Consider the following 22,985-nt stretch of genomic DNA (forward strand, 5'->3'; position numbering starts at 1 on the left):
CTTCTATACTGAAATGTGGTTATATAATTTTGTATGAATCAAAATACATGTTTGGAAATGGTTATATTACATTATTTGTAGTGAGGAAATACTTTTGTATTGTTCCGCCTACTCGTTGATCAATTTAGACGTGTTAAAATGTTCCAAATTATTAATATATATAATTATGTGAAATTGTAATTGATTTGTAAACTTTTTAAAAGGATTAACTCAAATTTATTAAATAAATGTTCAAATGGTGTAAAATAAAAAAAAATGGTATCTACAAACAGTTTTTTAATATTTCCCCACATCATCGGATGTCTATATTGGAGTAACAAAAAATATGAAACAAGGAAATTTTTATTTTACAATTCAATTAATAATTACATTAATTTAGGTTAAAATTTCCAGAATACATAAAATATGCAATATTTTCCCATAAGTTTTAAAGCAACATGGACATTTTATTTGATGTAGGTAATAACAAATATAAAATGGTAAGTGGTATATACTGATTGCTTAACTAAAGCTGGCGCATTCGCAAAACTCACAAAAGCATTTAAAATTTACAGGATGTTGATTAAAAAAATGGTTATATTAAATTTTAACCAAATGTGCTCTCTTTATTGTTACACACATGGAAGAACACAAAAATTAAATGTAATTTTTTCTCATGCCTGGGTGTTCTGTGATGTAATTCACCACTGTAATTGGGCCTCCTGGCCTGTTGTGAAAAAAAAAAACATGCTTGTTTAAAAGTTAATAATTTTCTCAAGTGACTTTTTTCACTCTAATCCAAAAGAGATTTTTAAAAACATGAAATATAATATCAAGATTTTTAAAATCAATATTCTGTACATTAAAAATGTTTTTGTGTAAGTTTTGCGAACGCGCCAGCAATAGATAATCGACCAATACATTATTTGATTAAATAAAAATATATATTTATAAACTGATGTTTTTAATACAAAGCTTAATACATATACATCGGATACAAATTATCATATTTTTACTTAAGAATCGCAGCGAAATTCAGACGAACGCATAAGCATACTGCGTATATTTTATTACTACGTCATTAGCAACTAACAAAGCAATAGTTTTCTATGTCACGCTCATAACGCGTCGGAGTGTGAGAGAGACAGAGATTATTTTCATAATGCGTATGCTGTGCTATGTGTCATACCATGATATTCACAGATACTAACTACACAATGCGTTTGTGTAAGTATTGCGCCAGATTTAAAAAATTCACCGGTACTGATATTTTCTAACATTAGTTTAAATATAAAATGATTCAATACAAATATCTAAAATAGAATGAGAATTTCAGTGATTTTTTAATATTTTTTTTTATTGTTACTGGACTATTAAACTAAGCCAAAATCTAAATATATATGTATATGTGTCGTATTATCAGCTCTATGAATTATTAAAATGTTATATTTTTTAAATTACTCTGTGTGTGAAGTCTCAAGTTCTCTTCACCTTCTTCTCGATTAGTTCTGCTGATTCGTCAGTTGATTTACCGTAAACCAGAATATATCGTAACTCTCTTATCATTGGTTGATTCGGAAGAACTAGTGACGTCATAAAAAGTAGTTCATTTTTATTATTTTTTTCATACATTTTCAAGAAACTTTGCTACACAATTCAATGTTCTAATTATTTTTTACAATTATAATAAATTTTTTATATCCGAATTCCCGTGGGACTTAAGTTCCTTATTACGATAATGATAGATCATAAGCTCTATAAATGCCTAGTCTTCCATATTTTCTTCTTTAAGAGGTTCTTCAATAGAATACCTTTGTTGAAATATCACTAAGTAATTATGATATTTTTAAAATATGATTATTTTATGATCATTTAGTTGTGAAAAGTACATATTCCATTATTGTTATGCCACATTGCTAGCTCTTGATAATATTTCGGACCCCACTGCAATAAAATAAATGAATAATTTCATTTGGTAATGTATCCAAAATAAAACAAGTTTATTGGATTGTAATTCTACTTTATTTTTTATAAAATACACAAAGGGTATATTGTGACGCGTTTCGTCTTGTTAGGACATTTTCCAACAAACTCTAATATACCCTTTGTATATTTTATAAAAAATAAAGTAGAATTACAATCCAATAAACTTGTTTTATTTTGGATACATTACCAAATTAAATATGGAATTCAATTCAATAAATAAATGAATAATTTCAGTCAAAAATGATTGTGGGATTCTTTTATTGGTAACGACTAAAAAGCTTTGCGTCACACTTTAACAATGTTCGGTGGCCATATTAGCATCGATAATTTAGATCTTAATCTGATTAAATTCTTATTAAAATAATTATAACTGCGTTTCAGTTTGATGAAAAAAATAACAAACAAATTGCCAAACGTGGCGTTGGTGTTGTTGTAAAACTGCTCAGCATAATATTTAATGGAGGTTCCGTATGATACATACGAATTGAGGCCTTTCGTAACAATAGATAAACATTTTTAAATATTTAATTTTTGGATAAATTAATGACAATTTTTTTTTTTTAATAAACAGAGGCTAAAAATAGTGTATCCTCCATAATGGTGCTTTTACAGTATTAAAATCGGAGATGTTATCCACCGGGCGGAATATGTTATTTAAGTATTTCGAGTTAGTTAAATAAATTGAAAACTGGTAGTTTGTCTTAAGTAATGAAAGTTCACGTTATCCACAGGGAATGGTGAGGCGATGATTTTATTTTTTCTAAATGACGTTAACAAAATTCGTGTAGGTAGGTTATTTTTTATTTTGCGTAAAAATGACAAAAATTTTCCCCCTATATTCAAGTATATTTCATATTATATGATAATAAAATGATTTTCGGTAAAATAAGATTTTTTGTAGTAATAACTAAGGATCAAAAGAATCTAAAGACCTAAAGAAAGAAAAATTTACAACCTATTTCAAAAACTATTTTTATTTATGGAGAAGTAACCCTGAAAATTTAATTTGACTAATGTTAGAGCATCATGTTAACTTGAATTGTACAAGTGCTAAAATCAATATTTTTCTGTGCATCAAAGACGAACTCAAAAAGTTGGCTAGCTTATTTTGGTTAGACTACGCAACGATCCTAAGTAAAGAAACAAGTTTACTTGATAAATAGAGGGGATTATGTTATATTAAAAATACAAAGACACGTAGTTTTAATTTAATTTTTTAAAGTAAATGCTCCAAACAGGCTCCATTATTGGCATGTGCATAGACTACACTTTTCAATAAAATTTATTTTGAGTAATACAGAACTGAAGAACATTTTAGAGAAGGTAATATCGAAGCCTAGGCATCTACAGGGCTTATAACCTGTCATTGGCTGGTTTAAGTGGCCACTTTACACACTGTGTAACATTCACCATTCTGCCCATATTTAAATATTCCTTTCATTCTTTCGTCTGTTGATGTTTGCGAAGTTAAAGAGCTGAAACCTTTATTTATGCGGGTAAGATTCATCTAATTAAATTATTTCATATACATACTAGGCAACGCCTGAATTTTTTTCATAGACCAGGTGGATTTATCAACAATATTTTGTGTTTGTCCAAATTTTTGTAGACAAAGACTGGAATTATGTTAATATTAACAGCTCCCCAGGGAATTGAATCAAGTCCTTGTATTAAAAAAAATGGACAAACTCAAAATATTGCTCGTATATATGTATTATATTTTACTTACATGTAATTTTTACTATATGGAACAGATTCCGTAAAATTAATTATTATATTCTAAAAAATACACAATTTTCCATTGTATGGAGTTTAGGATAGGGTAGGTCTCATGTGTTAAAAAAAAAAATTGAATTGAAATATTTCAATATTTGCTATTGATTTTACTGTGCACTAGATGTGTAGGGTTTTAAAAAAAAACAGTTTGAAACGAACTCTTAAAACGAATCTTAATTTTCGTACTTCCGATCTTTGAATCTTTTGACTAATGAGTTTGCCGACCACTGGTCTAGACCATAGGTTCTCAACCTTATTTTGCCCACCACCCACTATGAAAATATATTTTTTTCTCTCTAGAAAGGCTCTCCTCCCCCGCATTTTTTTTAACTTACCATCTGTCGAGAATCTGAAATATTTATTGCCACTATTATATTTAAACACGTAGGTAATTACATTGTAATATTGTAAAGTCGTAAGATAGGATATGACACCTCTCCTATTTCTGAGTTTAAAGAAGAATGTTTCAATAAGAATAATTAAAACGGATACTTAATTATACCGAGAAGTATTTTTATTAACATTCAAAAGACATTGAATATATAAATTATCTAATTAGTAGGTTGAATTTGATGCGTTTTAAGGAGTTTGTTAATATTTGGCTCGATTTAAAACAACCCTAAGCCGCCGCGTTCAGTAACATGAGCCAACTTTTTACAGTACTAAATCCACGTCCAGCTAAGTAGAACGATGGAAATGCTATCAGAAATCGTTGAATAATCGAACATAATCCTGCTTACATTTGCGAAATCGGCTTCTGCAGCCAAAATTCTTGGTAGCCATTCTTAAATTGAATTTGTAATTCCTCATTTGTCGTCCGTTTTAGTTCTTCTTTTAACTGGGATTATCCTGTTGTGTTAATGTTTGAAAAAAGATCCAAGACCTAGTATGGTATGTCCATGTTTAAAATATCCTGGAATCGTTCCTTGAAATCACCGTGAAGGTTTTCCAAGTGTTGACAGTAAACAAGCAAGTCGTCGTTCTTGAATGATACTGTCGATAAATTTGGGAAGTTGTTAAATTCCCAATTGCCGATATTTCTTTTGTATAATAGCAGTTGGGATACAAAAGCAGCAACGCCATTTCTTGTCTTAATCGAGTTTATATTATCGCCTTGAAGTTGGATTTATACTGGTCTGTAAAGTACGCAATATCGTACTTTGATTAGACGAGGTTGTCGCGTAATTCTGTGTCTTTGCTTCCTAGGATCTCTATCATAAACCCAACCAGATTGTAAAATTGAGTCAAACAAATATCCTTTGAATACCAGAGCACTACTGTGTGAAGCAGCAATCGGTTGAAATCTTCATAATTGGCAATCACTGCAGTACCTCCGAAATGTTTACAGCTGAACGGGTAAACAACTTCGCTGCTCTACTTCGCCAAAGAGCCTGGAGCAAAGCTCCAATAACGCGCTTCTCCAAGCCACTGCAGGGTGGATCCATTCACCCTTGTTCGGGCAATGGCGGGATATATTGAGACCACCATAAGTGCTTCAAATATAAAATCTATAAGATCATTTTGTTTTATATGGTAGAATTGGCTCTGCATTTAGCCATTTTACTAGAATAAAAAAAAATCAAAGCTAAATCATCTGTTATTCAACGACGTCGTTACTTTTAATTTTATTAACTGCTCTGATATCAATAAATTTATGCTCACTCGATGACTCCCGAATGCCCCGAAGACACTGAGCAAGTAAAAACGAGCACAGATAATACTGTCAATTCTCGCAGGATTGCTAAAACCGCGTTATTCAAGAAAAAAAAATCATAACTTAATTGCGGCAAATGTATTTTTTGCTTTTTTTTATTAACAAGCTTTTATTAACTTCACCTGTATTTATTTATATATGAGACATTTCTCACGAATTTAATCGGAAGTTTTAAAATTTTTAATTCAATGATTTCTGATGAAAACATTTTTTTTTATATCATCCAATTTAATGTAGATCTGAAAGTAAATAGAATATTTCAGTTTAATTTTAGTCCACTTCCTGAACTACCGTAAATTGTGAATTTTTGCACACGTGGTAAAAACAATTACAATATACGAATGAACCAATATTAAAGTATAATTTGTTTTATTAGTAGGTACGTGATTAGCGTGTTTTTTTAGTCTTTTGTAGACCATGTTTTTTTTACCTGCCCACGTCCTTACTGTGCCATCTCAACGCCCCCTAATTTTCTCAGGGTTTTCTACTGCCCCCCTGGAAGTCTCAAACGCCCCCTTGTGGGCGTTTGAGACTTCCAGGGGGGCAGTAGAAAACCCACGTTGAGAACCTACGGTCTAGAATAATGAACGGGGACTGAAATTATACAATAAACGAATCAAAGGGCTCAACCTTCACAAAATATGTAAAAAATATATCGCCAATTAAAAATAATAATATTTTGTTACATCATAAATTAATGTAATAACCGAAAGTTACTAAGTAACCAGTCGGCCTCGTGGTGTAGTGGTCAGCGCATTTGCCTACCATGCAAGAGGCCTCGGGTTCGGTTCCCGACAGGATTGACACGAAATATTTATTTTAAAAGGTATTTTTACAATAAAATATTTCATAGTCCCCTGGAATGGCGCCTGAAGCTTAATGTAACAAAAATGATCAAGATACGCTGCGATTGGTCTACCAATGCAGTGCCCTATGCACCATTAGGTGCGGAAAGGGAACGATGGTGACGAATAACATGAAAGGGTTTACAAATGAATTGGAAAATGTCGATAAATTACACAAACATTCGAGAGTTTATGATAGTTTCATTATTTAAACCTGATAACATTTATTTCCTACATAAATGTTTTCCTTCAGCTCAAAACTTTAAAATAAGATTTTGAGTTGAACTTGTAACTGAGGTAATTGGTCAATGTCCGATTATTCTACCTAACTATTTTTGCTAAAATATAGTGCCTTGGGCCGCAACTCGCGACAGAGCCTTGCTTTGGTAACGGACGCTGGCGCTGGGGTTACGTGAGACATTATGACAGCAAAGGGAATGTATCAGTTATGATTCCATTAAATTATTATCAACACGTTTACATTTTTAAATACAGTTGCGTTAAAATAAATTTGTCCACCATTTTATTCGTTTTCATTTACAGTTTTAGGTGCTTACCTATGAAATTGCCATTCTGCATAGATTTTTTTTGTTATTTTTTAAATTTATTTTAATTTATTTTTAAAAAACCCGTTAGGGTTATATATACAATATGTCGTCATATTATGTCTCGCCTGGTTAGAGTATCAATATATTGAATGAATAGAAATAGTGTTTTGCCATTTTAATGGGAGTTGATTGGTGTAGTCCTAGGGGCGGGAGTCGACAAATGCTACGAAGGCATTTTTTACGGACTCTTCGGAATAAAATTTTCTCCTTGCAAAAATGTGTCCAAATTTGGGAAAAAATGCTTATCAGTTGGAGCGAAGTCCGGCGAGTATGGTTGGTGACGGAGAGTCTCCAGCTTAAGTTTTTGCCGCTTGGAGACCGTTTGCCGTAAAGCGTGCGGCCGGATGTTGTCGTGAAGCGGAAGTGACAATGAGCGATTGACCAGCTTCAGTTGTTTTACTGCTAGCTTCTGCATTATTGCCTGCATTTTTTTATACTTTTTTTAAATTTAAATGAACACATGTATAAAAATTAAAGTACATAAACAAGGAATACATTTAATAAATACAAAACCTTACCAAGCCACTTTTTGTGGCTTGTTGGTGAAATTTACATACATAAATATTAATCCTACTTAAAAATAAATATCTTTAAAAAAAATTACAATAAAAATAAGGAGCAGTGGTTTAACTGTATTTGCTCAGTCAAAAAATTAAATAAATAAATAAAACAAATACTTATATCATGAGAAGAAACAATGTACATATAAATCAAATTTGAACACAGTATTTATAGACAATTAATATAAAAACTGTTGATTAAGAAGCCCATCTCTAATTTTGTTCTTGTTACATACATTATTTAATCTAAGGTCAGTAGGAATTAAATTGAAAATGTAAGGTACAGTCTAATATAATGTTCTACTGCCATATTGTTTACTAATTTTAGGGACCACTAAACCATCATTATAAGTAAACGAGTGTTGTGATTATGATTTTGATCAATTTTAAAAGTATAAGAATTATACTGCTCTAAAATGATGCAGAACCACAGAATTCCTTGTACTGGCAGAGTTTTGAGTTATTTATAAAGGAGTATTTTGTTATCTCTGTTATCTCTGGTTGAATAATTCTAGTGATCCAACTTTCTTAATAATGGAATACTGTATATCTTGTATCATGTTGATATTGGTTCTGGTTGAATGACCCCATGATTTGTTGACAATATACGTGTGCAATTACAGTAAAGACTGGCCTTACGAAGTTGTAGTAGATATCGCTGACATATGACATATGACCACCATACCGTTACCATAAGCCTAGTTTGGGCCATATTTCGATTTTGGCATTGACTGGAGCCTTTTTATCCAATCACTGCGATGAACGCTTATGGCTGTCGCACAAGATCCATTTCTCATCGCAAGTAAGGATCCGACTCAGAATTCCCTCGTTACTGTGTCGGCTTAGCAAAGCAATGCAATGCGATGCTAAAATGCCGCTGACGTTCATTTGGCTCATCGGGTACCTACCCAAATTCTCAAGCTTCTGTATTTTGCCGACTTTAAGTAATATTGTTTTATCACTTGCGTTGAAAATTGTTGCTAGCTAAGTCGTAGTTTGAGATGGGGCCGTTTCCACTATCGCTTTCAATTATTCGTTTTCAACCTTAGTCTCTGGTTTTCAACGGTGTCATTGTTGAGGTCGAAATTTCCCGAATGAAACCGATCAAACCGAAAATATGCAGTGCGTTCGTGCCTTACTAGCCAGTTTAGCTCGTACCATACATATCACTGATGTTACGTGCCGACTGTGCCACGTTAGTACCGGGACAGAACTTGAATTAAAAAATAATTTGAATTTTCAACTTATCCATCATCAAATTTATAAAAATATCTGGGCAATAACAAACGACAAAATTTTTTATTGTTAAATGGTATTAAAAAAAAAGCATAGGTCCAAAGCAAAAAATATTTGAATTTAGAATTCCTATCCAAACAAATGTTAGCCACGTTCAAATTGTCCACTTTGTAAAAACGGAGATTTCATAGGTAAGCACCTAATATGGTATGGTATATTTTGTAACTCCAACAAAGTGAAAAATTAATACAATATTTTTTTCAAATATAAACATTAAGACGAAGAAATCGAGGTTCTCAGAGAAGATAATTTGGAGGTCTATCTACATAATATAAAAGCCGACCTGTCATTGGTTGGTTTAAGTTATGATTTTACTGACGATAACATTCACCATTCTGTCTATAAACTACGAACATCCATATATATTTTTGGTTTTTATAAGGCTCACAGCTATACAGAAGTTCGCCAGCGCGATTGACCCATTAATCATTTTATATGATCTGTGGATTATATTCATTTAGCTTTTTGTACATAATTTTAAGTGATTACCCTGTGGTTTTATTCGAGCTGATTTGTCTGATTTGATTGCTGATCTGATGACTGTGCTGCTCAACTTTTTCAAACTGTTTTCAATTGTGATTTATGTGACATTGCGGAATTTGGATAATAAATTGTATTTTGAAGAAACTGTGTCTTTTTCCTCATTCGCATGTTACCCAAGAAAGGAGAGACCATCGACGCGAGAATCTTGCACCAGCTGGCGTGAACACTAACAAAATATCAAAATCGACAGAGTTGAAGCGCTGCTGGAGTCAAATAATGTTATCAAGGTTAGCATTTTGTTATTCAATGCGTATCTTATGTCATATTCAATCTTAATTAAAGCGGTAGTTGTACGCGAGAACCTGATTGAATGGGATCAAGAAGATTATTTGACAGTAAATAAAAACTAAACAGATTATATACAACTCGTTCAATGACTTTGGAAAAAAAAATAGAGAATAGATATAGGTCTGTAATCTTTGACAAAAACAGGTAATGAATTTTTGGGAAGTGGTATAATAAATGCTTTTTTCTAAGCTTTAGGAAAATCTCTAGTATTTACAGTGTGTTTTTACCAGTAAAATAATAGGTAAAATAAAATGTATCAATTTCATACTCAGATGATCACTGCCCATTGATTTAGTTTTTGTAAGGAGAAAAATGCGTTGAATATCAGTTTCTTGAACAGAAGAAAATAAAAACGGTGGATATTTGTAAGAAGGTGCCATACTTAAACGTTAAAGTGATGGATTTAGTGTTGAATTTTGTAGTAATAAAATTAATAAAATAAATACATTCTTTATGGTATAAGCGATATTAATGTGAATTATTTCACCCATTTGGAAAATTCCTTAAAACACTTTTAGAAAATTCAATGTAGATATGCAGCCTGGCATTAATTACTTGTTTATTTGAATGTTTTGATGTCTTATTAAAGTGAAGGTACAAAAGTAAGTAAATAGTAAATACTCGCATATGGGTACTACATAAAACATAATGAAGTAAACACGATGTCACACTTGGTCTCGACGCCGACGTCTCGACTCATTATTATTTATCTTAACACAGTAATAATTCTATTTTATTTGTCACTCTACGACTTTCTAATCTATCAAGTCTTTTTTACGCTCAAACTTCCAATTGCTTCATATAATTTGATAGATATCTTTATACACCTAGATTCTGTGTTTCATTTAGGGAATTGGTTTTATAGATTAAAGGCCACCACAATTAATAAGAGTGTTATGTAACTTTGTAGGTATTTGTATACAAAGTTAGTCAAATAATACGAACTCCATTTCATCTTATTTCAGTCATTTAAAATCTTTGGAATGAAAACTAATATCTGAACAATATTTTATTAATACTAAATACCTTTTTACAAGTTTTTATTATTAAAAATACCAATTTTCTTAAATATCCGAGAAACACGTTTTGATAATATTATTTTTATATAAAAGTACTATTTTTACTGACACTCAGCAGATAAAAAAACGCGAAAAACAGTTTAAGTTTCAGAGCATCGAATTCTGGAAATAAGGACCTTTTAAATAGCTTAATATTACGACAGAGATCGAGAACATTTTAGAGAAAGAAATTAAGAAGTCTAGGCATTTATACAATTTATGGGGCTTATGACCTGTCTTTGGCTGGTTTAAGTGACCACTTTACATACTGGCCATTCTGCCTATGAAACATTTGCCATTCTGCCCATGTTTGGACATCTGTTTATTTATTTATTTGACACTTTATATACATATACAATAAATATACATATAAGGGCAGGCATATTGCCTTAAGGCAATTTCTTCCTACCTACCCAAACCGTTCAGTTTGAGAAAATTATAAATACATGTACATATTGAATCATACAATTTTATACAAAAATTAAAAGCAAAGATTAACAAATATAAATATATAGATAAAAAATAACACTTTACTATGAATAGAGGAGAGGGGATGGGAAGGAAAGAAGAAGGATAAAGGAACAATTTAAATATTTAGATAGTGACATTTCAATCTTGACTGTTAATAAAGAAGGGGCGTCTCTAACATTAGCGGGTAGATTATTCCACAATCGAGCGGCTACTACTGTGAAAGAGGAGGCAAGAAAATTAGAGCGATGACAGGGTATTAAAAGGGTTCTCTCTTGACTAGAATGAAGAGATAGTCCGTGTTGTGAAAGAGGTTGGATGAGCTCTCTCAGATAAACAGGCGAAGTGGGATTAATTAAAATATTGTGAAGAAGTACATCCATAAGGGCATCCATATTTCTTCCAATATTGCAGGGCCACGAAGCTTCCAAAGTGTGCTCGTAATCATTTATAATGAAAAGCATTTTTAACCGAATCTTTACAAACCTTCAATATCTGCTTACGAAGAAGGTACAATAAAAAAATATTTATTTCGAAGAAGAAAAAATAAACGAAACAATAGTCGCAAACGGGCACAGAAAAAAGGAAACTCAACAGCGTGTGTCTTTTTGTACTTTTTGTACAATTGACTGGCGATGTCAGTGACACGTGACACTCACAACTCACAACTCACAACTCACAACTCACACCTTCGCTACTGTAAGTCAGAGTGATTGAAGCATGCTGAACCTTCATTTTCACCGCATTCAATTTATAAGGTTTTTTTCCCTAAGATTTGTGGCGGGAAGCTGGGTCAGTAGGCAATCGTGCTTCTAAACTAGCCGCCGCACACTGGGGCAGGATTCCCATTTCGTATACATTAACTAAAAAAATGAAAAATGTGATTCAGTAATCGCTTTGTTGTGATTTGGAGACTAAGGTACCTACAGCATATGACAGCAAGCAGATAGACAAGTTAGACCCTTCTCGTTCGCCAAGACACCCTTCAGTCGAAGCCAATTACTCGTAAAGGTTACACGTCCGTTATTCTTAGTCAGCGCAACGCAACACCGGCGGCCTCCGTGGTGTAGTGGTCAAGACGCTTGACTCACGCACGGAAGGTTCCGGGTTCGATTCCCGGTGAGAACACAAAAATTAAAAATGTGATTTTTCTCAAGCCTGGGTGCTCTGTGATGTAATTCACCACTGTAATTAGTCCTCCTAGCCTGTTGTGGTCCAAAAAAAATGTAAAAAAAAATGTAAAAAACACCTGTTTTCAAACATTTCTCTCATATAATTATTAGTGATAAAAAATCACAAGTATTAATATGGAACCTTCCACGTTAGGTGTTTATCCTACTTTTAGAGTTAAATTAATTTAAATATACGGTTGTTTTAAATGTAAAATGATGGAACCAAATTCGCATTAAAATGATGCAGTGTTTAGAGGTTTAGTAATGAATTGAGACAAATCGAACTAATGTATTAATTGACTTAAAATCAGTTATTATTCTTGTTTATATTTATATTTTAATTTTTTGCCCCATTTAAAAATAACAGCATATTTCAAATGACCGATAATAAAATAAAAAATGCACTAATTTTTATTTTATTTTGTTTTTCTTTCTTTCCACACAGGTACCAGTTCTAATACTTTGTTTATGATAAAACAAGAATTAAGTATGAGTATGGAAAGCTCCAGAGAAGAAAAATTGGAGGATCAAATTGATTTTCTACAGAAAGGAATCGTAAAACGCCTCTGCTTCAGTTACTTTACGCCACACAAATTAAACTCAGAGCTGCAGAACAGACAGATGCTTCAAAGTTAGTTATAGGTATTATAACTGATCCATCAGGTTCAAGTAAATGTAACTAAACTTACAAGGAGTCCGATTGCATGTCAGGATAAGCTGCATTAGCTCTTTTAATAGAAACGGGCTTATCTCGGCCCCAATATAATACAATTAGGTCGAAATCTCAAAAATATACCCTTCTTACAAAATTGTACAGGCCAAAAAAAACAATGTTATCCAGAGCCAAAAAATATATATGTAACAGATACTTTAGTATATGCTGATTCACAGATTATGCTTAATCTTACAATTGAACGTTTAGTTATTACCCAACGAGTTGTGAACCAACGATTTTTTTTTTACTTTCATCGGATCCAATAATAATTGGTAAGAGGAACTTTCCGAAAAAAATCTAACTAGACTCCCGAAAGACGCTTTGGATCTGATAATACCTCCATCTGTAGAGTCCGCCAGCCAAAGCGAAAACGATGATTCCGATGATGATGGTGACTCGGAAATATCTAATGATGAGTAAAAAAAATACTATTTCTGTGTATTTATGTAATGAAGAGTAGACCTTCTTTCAATACAAGTAAAAATCATGTAATGCTCAGATGCAATTTGTCTTAATATAACTCATATAAAATCATGTTATCATGCAAAAAAAAACATTGGAATCGACGTGTATTTGCTTGTAAATGTTCAATAAAGTATATATATTTATTAATTTGTCTCTTATTTTCATAAACCTACCTAATTAGATTAAAATCTTTTGAGTAAAAGCGATATAAAAAACCTTTTATGAGTTAACGAGACCTTTTGGTAATTTGGCCCCACTGTGCGCAACGCCGAGTACGGCAATTATTGTTATTTTCATTTCATTTCACTAGCGTGCGAATTTTATTGGCTTTGCTTTGTGATAAACTGCAAATATATTACAGTTTTGCTAAGAAACCATTATTTACAAATCTTTCGGGACAATTTGAGTTTGTCATAAGTTTTGAACATTCGATTTTTTCCATCTTCCTGATCTTCATATTCGTTTTCCGAACAATGTAGAAGTTTAACCCTACGGGATATTGAATATAAAAATGTTTTCTTACGCGCCGTTAAAATTACAGCAATAGTAAGGCAAAGTTTCTTGAAAATGTATAAATAAACAATAAAAATATTTTAATAAAAACGAACTACTTTGGACGACGTCACTAATTCATATGAATCAACCAATGATAAGAGAGTTGTGAAAGATTTCCGGTTTACGGTAAGTCCACGGACCAATCGGCAGAACTGACCGAGAAGAAACGGAAGGGAACTTGAGACGTCACACGCGGAGTAATTTTAAAAATACAAAACATTTAAAAATCATAGCGCGGATAACATGATACATGAAAATTTAAAAAAAAAAATGGCTTAGTTTTATAGTCTATTAACAAATAAAAAAAATTGAAAACTGCAAAACCTTCTTTTTGTCAGATAAAAAAAAAAACAATTAGTAGACTTAGATCAGTGTTTGATTCAATATTGCGATACTAAACAATCGCCATGACATACTAAACTTATAATGTTGGAGAATTTTTATTATTCGTCTAGAAACGACATTATTTTATGAAGTTGGTGGAATATTTTTCTTATTTAAAATTCAGACTACAGCCTTAAGAGGATGCGCGGTCTGACTTTCCCTTATATAGTATTCCCGTTTTTCAACCAGTGGGTGCAACCCAAGCAAATTGTTAAAAAAATTCAAGCAAGGTAAAAGTAAAAAGCAGGGGCTTTCGATCCTACATCATCATCATCATTCCCTTTTTGCGCTTAATGGTGCATAGGGCACTGCATTACACCAATCGCAGCGTATCCAAATAAAAAATTGTTACATGAAGATAAGATGATCAGTCTTTCGCTCCAGGTACCAGTCCAGGGGTGGTATTCAGAACGCAAAAGCGCGCGTAGAAAAAAAAATTAACGCGTATTTACGTACTAAATACACGCTAACAGAGCGATCTCTTCGCGCGCAATTCCGTTCAGAATACCGGTTCAGGGACTATAAAATATACTGGTGTGAAATCACCAGATTATATTAAATTAGATTAAATCCCACACCACACCAAAAATACAATAATTTTAGTAAAATGGCTTTTTATTTTTATTTTTTTAAGAATTTGTCCAATCGTGATTCTATTTTTGTGACGCAAATAATTAATGTAAGTTCACGAAAGTAGGATGTGAAAAGTGGCACTAGTTCTTATTGCCATTGCCAGCTCCATATATTCTTTTTTCTCTTCATACAAAAGGCGTCAATCTTTTGCGAATCAAACTCCATTTATAACATGTCGTCAGCACCAAATTCTTTAAGATTTTTAGATATTGCTGCTGACTGCCCGCTCCAACCGTAGATCTAAATTGTCGCGATACAAATAACATTAAATAGGTTGTCGTTGAAATCGCGGACATTCGAGTAGTCAAATAAAATGAAGGTCCTGGGGGGTGGCCAGTTTTTTTTCACTCGTAAAAGGGATGCGTATTCAAAAGGGTTGAAAATCACTGCACAATAGCGATGATTTTTTTACACACTGGATATCTACCATTGGCCTGTTCGTATATTTGATTTAAGCCTTTTTTAGGAACTAGAACCCCAAAGAAAATTTATTTCTGATATTTACTCAGAAAAAATCTATTTCGAATACATGATCTCAATTTTGTCGATTTTATTTAGCCATTATACATTCTCTAAAGCGAAATAATTAGAATAGGTACCTAATTGTGATCGTCAAATGGAAAAATTAAATGGTTATATTTTTTCATCTTCGTCTTTTAAAATTATTGTCTTCGTATTTAACCGTGGTTGATTTAATGACTGGGAGGCAAAAATTATTTGATATTTTATTTATGTTTTTTTTAACCTTTCCAATTCATTTATCTCAAATTCTTTCTTGTACAATTTTTTTATTGGTCAATTCTCTTTATATTTTTTTATTTATTTTACAGAAACAAACAGTCGATAATGATATAACAACATAAAAAAATATACGGTTTAAAGACAGACCCGCGAAGTTTCCAAATAAAAATAACGCATATTAAATTGTGGTACAACAAAAGGGTGTGTTTATGTGTATTTATATGAGAGTAAGTGAAGAGGTGTGTTTGTGTGGGAGTAAGTGTTCAGGTATGTGTAAGTGTAAGCATCATTAAATAGCAAGTTGGATCGTATCGCAGCCAGAAAAAATGTGTCTTAATTTATTTTTAAATAAATTAAGGGGCGTGTTGAATATATCAATAGATGAAAAAAAAACATTATAGTTAGAGCAAGAACGATAGAGGAAAGAGTTTTGTGTTCAAACTGTTCCTTATTATGATTTGTAATATTTGTTTCATTGAAATAATTATGCTTAAATTAATTCTTTTGTTTTTTTACAATAAATTAATTTAACATTTTTAGGTTTATATAAAATATTTCAACTTCATTATTTATTTTTTAAAATAGTTAAAATTTATCATTAGTATAAGATTATGTTTGTTATTATTTTGATTATTTTGTTGTAATTTTTCTAGTTATTAAGTTCTATCTTCCTTCTTATATTTTACTGTAAGTTTATCTTTATATAACTAATAGACGCTATCAGGTTTTGGTGGATTTTTCTATTAGTGCCTATTTCAATTTATGTTGAAATTTTGTTAGTTTAGTTATATATTTATTATAAAAATTATTATTTGATGTTATTCTTGTACATATATTTTTTTCTATTGTTTGTATCTATATTGTTATTCCTTTCTGTTTGTGTTGTTCTTATGTTTATTGTAAATTAATATAACTTGTTTTTGGCCGATGTTATCATGTTTTGATAGAAAGCCCCCTTGTCTAAGAAAATTCGGACAAACTCAAAATATTGTTGGTAAATTACCTGGTCCATGAAGAAGTATAGAAATTGAAAAAATAATATTTTCAGGCGTTGCCTAGTATGTAGGTGAAATAATTCAATTAGATGAATCTCACCTGCATAAATAAAGGTTTCAGGTCTTTAAATTCACAAACATCAACAGATGAAAGAATTGAAGGAACATAGATGTTCAAATATAGGCAGAATGGCGAATGTTACACAGTGTGTAAAGTGGCCACTTAAACCAGCCATTGACAGGTCATAAATCGGGTTGTGGTCCCGTGGCTAGTGTCTCGGACTCACAGACCAAAGGTCCGTGGTTCGAATCCCACTCTACCCCAACTTGATTCCATTTTCTAATAGTGAGTTATTTACAACTCGTTGAAAATGGCCCTCAAAATTAAATATTTGGGTATATCATAAGAACGCAAATATTTCTTTTTTAAAAAAAAAAAATAAGCCCTGTAGATGCCTGGACTTCTATATTACCTTCTCTTAAATGTTCTTCATCTCTGTTGTAACATGTTAATATAAACAGCTCCCCAGGGAGTTGAATCCAGTCCTTGTCTACAATAATTTTTAATAATTAAAGAAGAGACTTTTTTTTATTCTTTAATATTTTATGTTTTAAAGATAATGTCGGCCAAATGTCCACCACGGCGTTGTTTAATTCGAAGTTCAGTTTTCATTATTTCTCTTATGATATGAGCAAAGTAAGGTAAAAAAACTTACTACCCTAGCAACACTAACGAAATTTTCATTTTGTTTCTTCGGCAATCTGACAGATGGAAAAATAATTCAATTTTTAAGTAATGCATTTGTGACAAACACATTCATTTGATAATTACACATGAAATGTGATTGCATCCTGTTTCTTTAAGATCCTAGCAGTGTTTCTACACTTTAAAAGGACACAACACGGCATGGTTAAATTCGAATCAGGAGTTGCGTACTGAGCGACGTCTACAAAGAAACTAATGGGTCAAAACGTAAACCTACTCATTTATGAGTAGTTGAGTCGCCTTCTGTTTGATGTGCGTATGCGGTTTCTGGACTATTCTTAATTCTATGCCCGTAACATTAATACATATTAAACTAAGTAATTCTGCACAGTCAACTATTTCTGTCATAATTTTGTGAAGCAGTAGGCATGGCATATAAGTTTTTCAGATCTCGTTATCGTGATTTTTTTCTAGTATATTGTAATAACAATGATGATTGCCAAAGCATAAAATATAGAGAAGGAATCTAAAGTTAATTTACTTCCCAACAATAAGAACTTCAGTCACCCATCAAGATGATCTCATGCGTAAGTGGGTAACTTGATTTTTCTATTTCATTAAAATTTTCTCTTCGTCGAACAATTGAAATAATGGGTGCCCACGATGCCAACTATCATAATAATTTGATTGTTTTCCTTGATATTGTTTTTACTATTATTGTTTTTTAGTGACACAGATCTTCTCCTTGCAACAATTACAAATATAATATATATTACCCACATAAAATCCAAGCGTTATTACTTCTCTATTCCTTTGTGAAATTTGGTTATTAAAAGTATCTGAATATAATAAAGATATATCATTGTCAACCTAAAAATGATCAGGTTTATAACATGTCTTAATTCTTTATAGTTTTCATCGACTTTTTATAACAATAAAATTATATTATTAGCCAGGGATCTCATAGGAACATAAATTGTATTATGTTTGTTTTTTATGTGAATTTTTACTATAAATTAATGTATGTGTAATTGTAGAATTTAATAAATAATATGTTATAGATGAAAATTAGACTTTGAAAAAATAATTGAGTACCTGACATAAGATGAATCTCTTCACAACAATAAAGGTTTCAGCTCTTTAACTTCACCAAAATCAACAAATGGAAGAATTGAAGAAATATAGATGTTCAAACATAGGCAAAATGGTGAATGTTACACAGTATGTAAAGTGGCCACTTAAACCACCCAATGACAAGTCATAAGCCATGTGAATGCCTAGACTTCAACATTCCCTCATTTAAGGTATTCTCCATCCCTGTTGTAATTTGTTAACATAAAAGTACCTAAAACCATTAAAGTATTTAAACTTTAAATTAAAACCAAATGATTAAGTTCTAATTAAAAAATCTAATAATTGTTGAACCATTGTACCATTGAATTGCTCACCTGTATTATAAATTTAAATTAGATGTTAATTTGTTGTATTTTATATGTGTATGTCAGCACAATCTATATATATGTATAAATGGTAATGTTCGTATGTATGTCCTCGATAGACTAGATAACTACTAAACTGATTTACGTGCGGGTTTTTCCAAAATGACGGGCTTTACGCTGGCTATTTTTATAGCTCTTAAAATCTTCAATATAATATGTAGAAAAAAAGTTCAGAGCGTAAATGTTATGTCTTTTCCTACCGGGTTGCATTCGATGATAATGTATGTACAGGAAAATTAGAAGGAGGTTATTTCATCGTATATAAAAAAGTTTATCATAAAATATTTATAAACAACATTTTTTTTTAATGGATCCCAATCAGATTCTTTCCCTAAATTCCATATTATTTCTACCCATTCATTTCATTTACCTGGATTTTTGGTAATGCTAAAATTATATTAACTAACATTTATTACATTTTTGAAAATTGTATTAAATTAAATAAAGTTAACCTTTTTTGGCAAAAAGAGAGGATTTCGACATTTGCAAAAGGAATTCTATTTTTGAAAACGCATTATTTCAAGTTTTAGAGTTCAATCATAAACAAGTACCTACATACCAATAAAGTTATACCATATTTTTTACGTTTATTCGATTGGTTTTTAGATGCTTTAACGATACAATCAGGCATTTTGGTTTCCAATTAAATGTCAAGCTCACGTCAAAACCTGGCTGACGGTTAAATAACAACTAAATACGCGTTGAGCATGACTAAGCGTTTGGGCATGAGTCAAGTGTCATGATTTTAAAGGGCTTAGGGTGCGTTCATGTGTATTAATAGCTAGATGGTTTTATTTTAGAATACCGAATTCGATTCTATGGTTACGTAAAATAATGTTTAATCTTAAGAGGAAACACGGTCTGACTTTCCTTCTTCATACAAATGTATTCCTATATTTTCTCTCTGGATTTTGGCACTAGATCAGCGATTTATTTATTTATATTTTTTAGTCAGGCATAAAAGACCAGACATGCAGGCTTTTTCGCACAGTATTGGGAAGGCATCTGCAAGACAATGACAGAAAAACTATTTTCAAATACCTATTTATCAAAACTCCCTGTCACGCATATGCTCTCAATTTATGTAATCCGAAACAGAAAAAATAATAATGTAAACGTACATATTCAATTTGAAATAAATACAGTGATTGATATCAAACTTTCGATTGTGTCTATTTAATCTTTATACGAGTGGTTATACTGGCAAAAAACTTTAACTCTCAAATCCCTGTTTAGAGAATTCAAGCATTTAAGTTTTGTTCCAATTTTACCGTTTTATATCTTATTTAAGTACAGTGAGATGTTAAGTGTTCATTTAAGAAGATGTTTTTAATTTTTCTGTTTCTTTATTTTATATTAAGTAAATATTAAGTTATTTAAAGCTGTTAGCCTGAATAAAATACCCGGTATACGATTTAACCTTATATATATATTTTAAACTACAGATATATTAAATTTAATATGACTTAGTGTATTTTGCCAGTTTGTAGACCGTCAAAAACTTTACAAAACTGCATCATTAAATCAAATCCGCATATTTTAGAGTTAACCTTTTTTGCCTGTATACCCACGATTTACTAAAATCTAGCAATTGCAAAGTATTATATAAATGTATCCAAGTATGTAGGAAGAACTCCGTTTATCCAAACTCCAGTAATCCGTATTGCCAAATATCCCGATTGTTACAAGCAAATAAAAAATAAAGGAGAAGATTTTAATCTGAATTTAATTGTGCTATTAACTTTGCTCGATATGTTTAAGTAAGTTTTGAATGTAATTCCAAAAGCAATAAAATCTGAAAATCCATTAATCAGAATAATTGGAGTTTTATTGTATATCGCTAAAATGATTTTATATGTATTATAGTCCCGACTCAACATGAATTTATCTAGCAAGTCGGGACATGGAGTAATTAATTGTGTCATACATCATTTTGTTTAATATGTAATAATAATAAATAAACATGTGTCTTAAATATTAACTCTCTATGGAATTGCCATTCATCCAATGCTGTTATGTTATTCTGGACACGGTGTGAGTTGGAACTTATTTATCTGACGAATTCATTACAATAAATATATATTTATGCGATGCAAATATAAAAATATTAATACCAATAAAACGTAAAAAGGCATAGTTAGTAAGGTTGGATTATTCGAATGGCATACTAAACATTTTTCACATTAAAAATCTACATAGTTATGCGGGTTGGAATCTATTTATAGAGTTGCCACCAAACCGAGACAAAATAAGCCATAAACGGACCTTTCCTTAAGAGGCTGTTACTGAACCCACGACCCCGCTGTCAGATACGTGGGCGCTTAACAGCGCAGCATATTGTACATAGATTAATATTTCGATCAAGGTTAGATGGTAATCGAATTCAAGAATAAATGAGAATTGTTCGTAAATGGACATCCTATTGAAGCCTGATAAATCTACCAAAACTAAGTAGAGGCAGTGATGCGCAAAAACGATTGATGGGAGTAATCGAAAGTCGTTAGAATCATCGGTTCAATCAATCGGTTTAATATTATTTTTAATATTATTTATTGACATACCGCACATAGGTATCTACATTTTATAAATTACGTATTATTCATATTCATCATCATCAGACCCCTGTGCGCACCTGGGCTGGTATTCCGAACGCGTTTACAGCGCGCTATAATTTCGTTTGGAATACCAGCCCTGATGGTTCATAGAATACTGCATTGGTAGGGGAGAGCGGGGGAATTGGAGCCTACTAAGGGAAAATGTTGATAAAAACCACATTTGTTTACTTTGTCATCATTTTTTATTAGTAATTTAAACCTCGTTTATTTGACTATCTTTTCATCACAGTTTAAATCAACTACATCCGTGCATTGAGGTACTATAAAGATTTCATGAAAAAGGTAAATCGCTCCCATTACCCCACACATGCGGGTTATGAGAGCCCATTGAACGCTTATATGGGAAATGGTAGCCATAATTTTTACTTCTCCGAAAAATAAAGCTCAACTTATTTAAAAAGCAAATCTTGGTTGTGTGTTTGTTAAGATTTCAGAATGAAGTTTTATCTTCAATACCTTGTTTTTATTGATGTACGGTTGTGGCATTGGGCTTACAATGGACTCAATAGGCTCCCATTACCCGCTGACTACCACCTTTAAAAGTAATAACACAAATATCTTATTTGACTTTCAATCACAATTTGACGAATGGGTACTTGAAAGGAGACGAATTTAGGTATGTAATAAGCGTAAACATAATACAATAAGAAAATATCTTCATCCTTACCTGAACGCTGGCAATTGGCTATTTTTTAAAAACGTGGACCGATAAACTCACAAACGTCTCTCATGACTCAACGTAGGGCACTAACGGCTCATGTGCATCAGACGAACTTTCTCGATGGTTGACAAAAACGGCCGAGTGCTTAAGGTCACTCGATTGTGCATGGGTTCCGTACAATCGCCATCGCCTCGATTGCCCGCCCGCTCTCATTACCCCGCGCTCCCCTACACTAAATTTAGCGTAATAGATCATCTGTTGCATGAAGGTAAGGTGATAAGTCTTACGCTTCAGGTGCCAGTCCAAAAACAAAGAAATATTACAGTTGAGGACCACCATTAAAACTAAAATTTCATATTGCTAGGAATCGAACCTAGTACCTTAAATATGGTAGGCGAACGCGCTAATCAATACACTACGAGGGGAACTTATCTGCATTCGTTTGATTGATATTTATGTCATCTTTAATTAGTTAATGGCTTTTTAAAAATAAAATATAGCCTTTCATTTTATTTTATTACTGTGTATATTATAATGTTTTTAATGAATAATTTATGTCATTTACTGTAGAAATAATTTATTACTACATTATCAATAATATTAGTACTTTATTTATCAATAAGAAATTTAGTTTTTTTATATTCTGGGTGGATTTTACGTAAAAATTGTTGCAATTTTCCAAAATTAAATCAAGTAAAATAAATTAAAGTATTTTTTAAAAAT

General features: G+C 31.7%; 1 protein-coding gene across 1 annotated transcript in view; it reads right to left on the bottom strand.

Moving 5' to 3' along the window:
• LOC148279238 (tRNA N6-adenosine threonylcarbamoyltransferase, mitochondrial-like) overlaps window positions 1-22,985 on the bottom strand; it is a 250,509-nt gene that overhangs the window by 51,084 nt on the left and 176,440 nt on the right. The window lies entirely within an intron of this gene.

The sequence above is a fragment of the Micrasema longulum genome, unplaced genomic scaffold (assembly GCF_059751315.1).
Source record: "Micrasema longulum isolate JH-2025_06_02 unplaced genomic scaffold, ASM5975131v1 h1tg000744l, whole genome shotgun sequence".
NCBI classification, from domain to species: Eukaryota; Metazoa; Arthropoda; class Insecta; order Trichoptera; family Brachycentridae; genus Micrasema; species Micrasema longulum.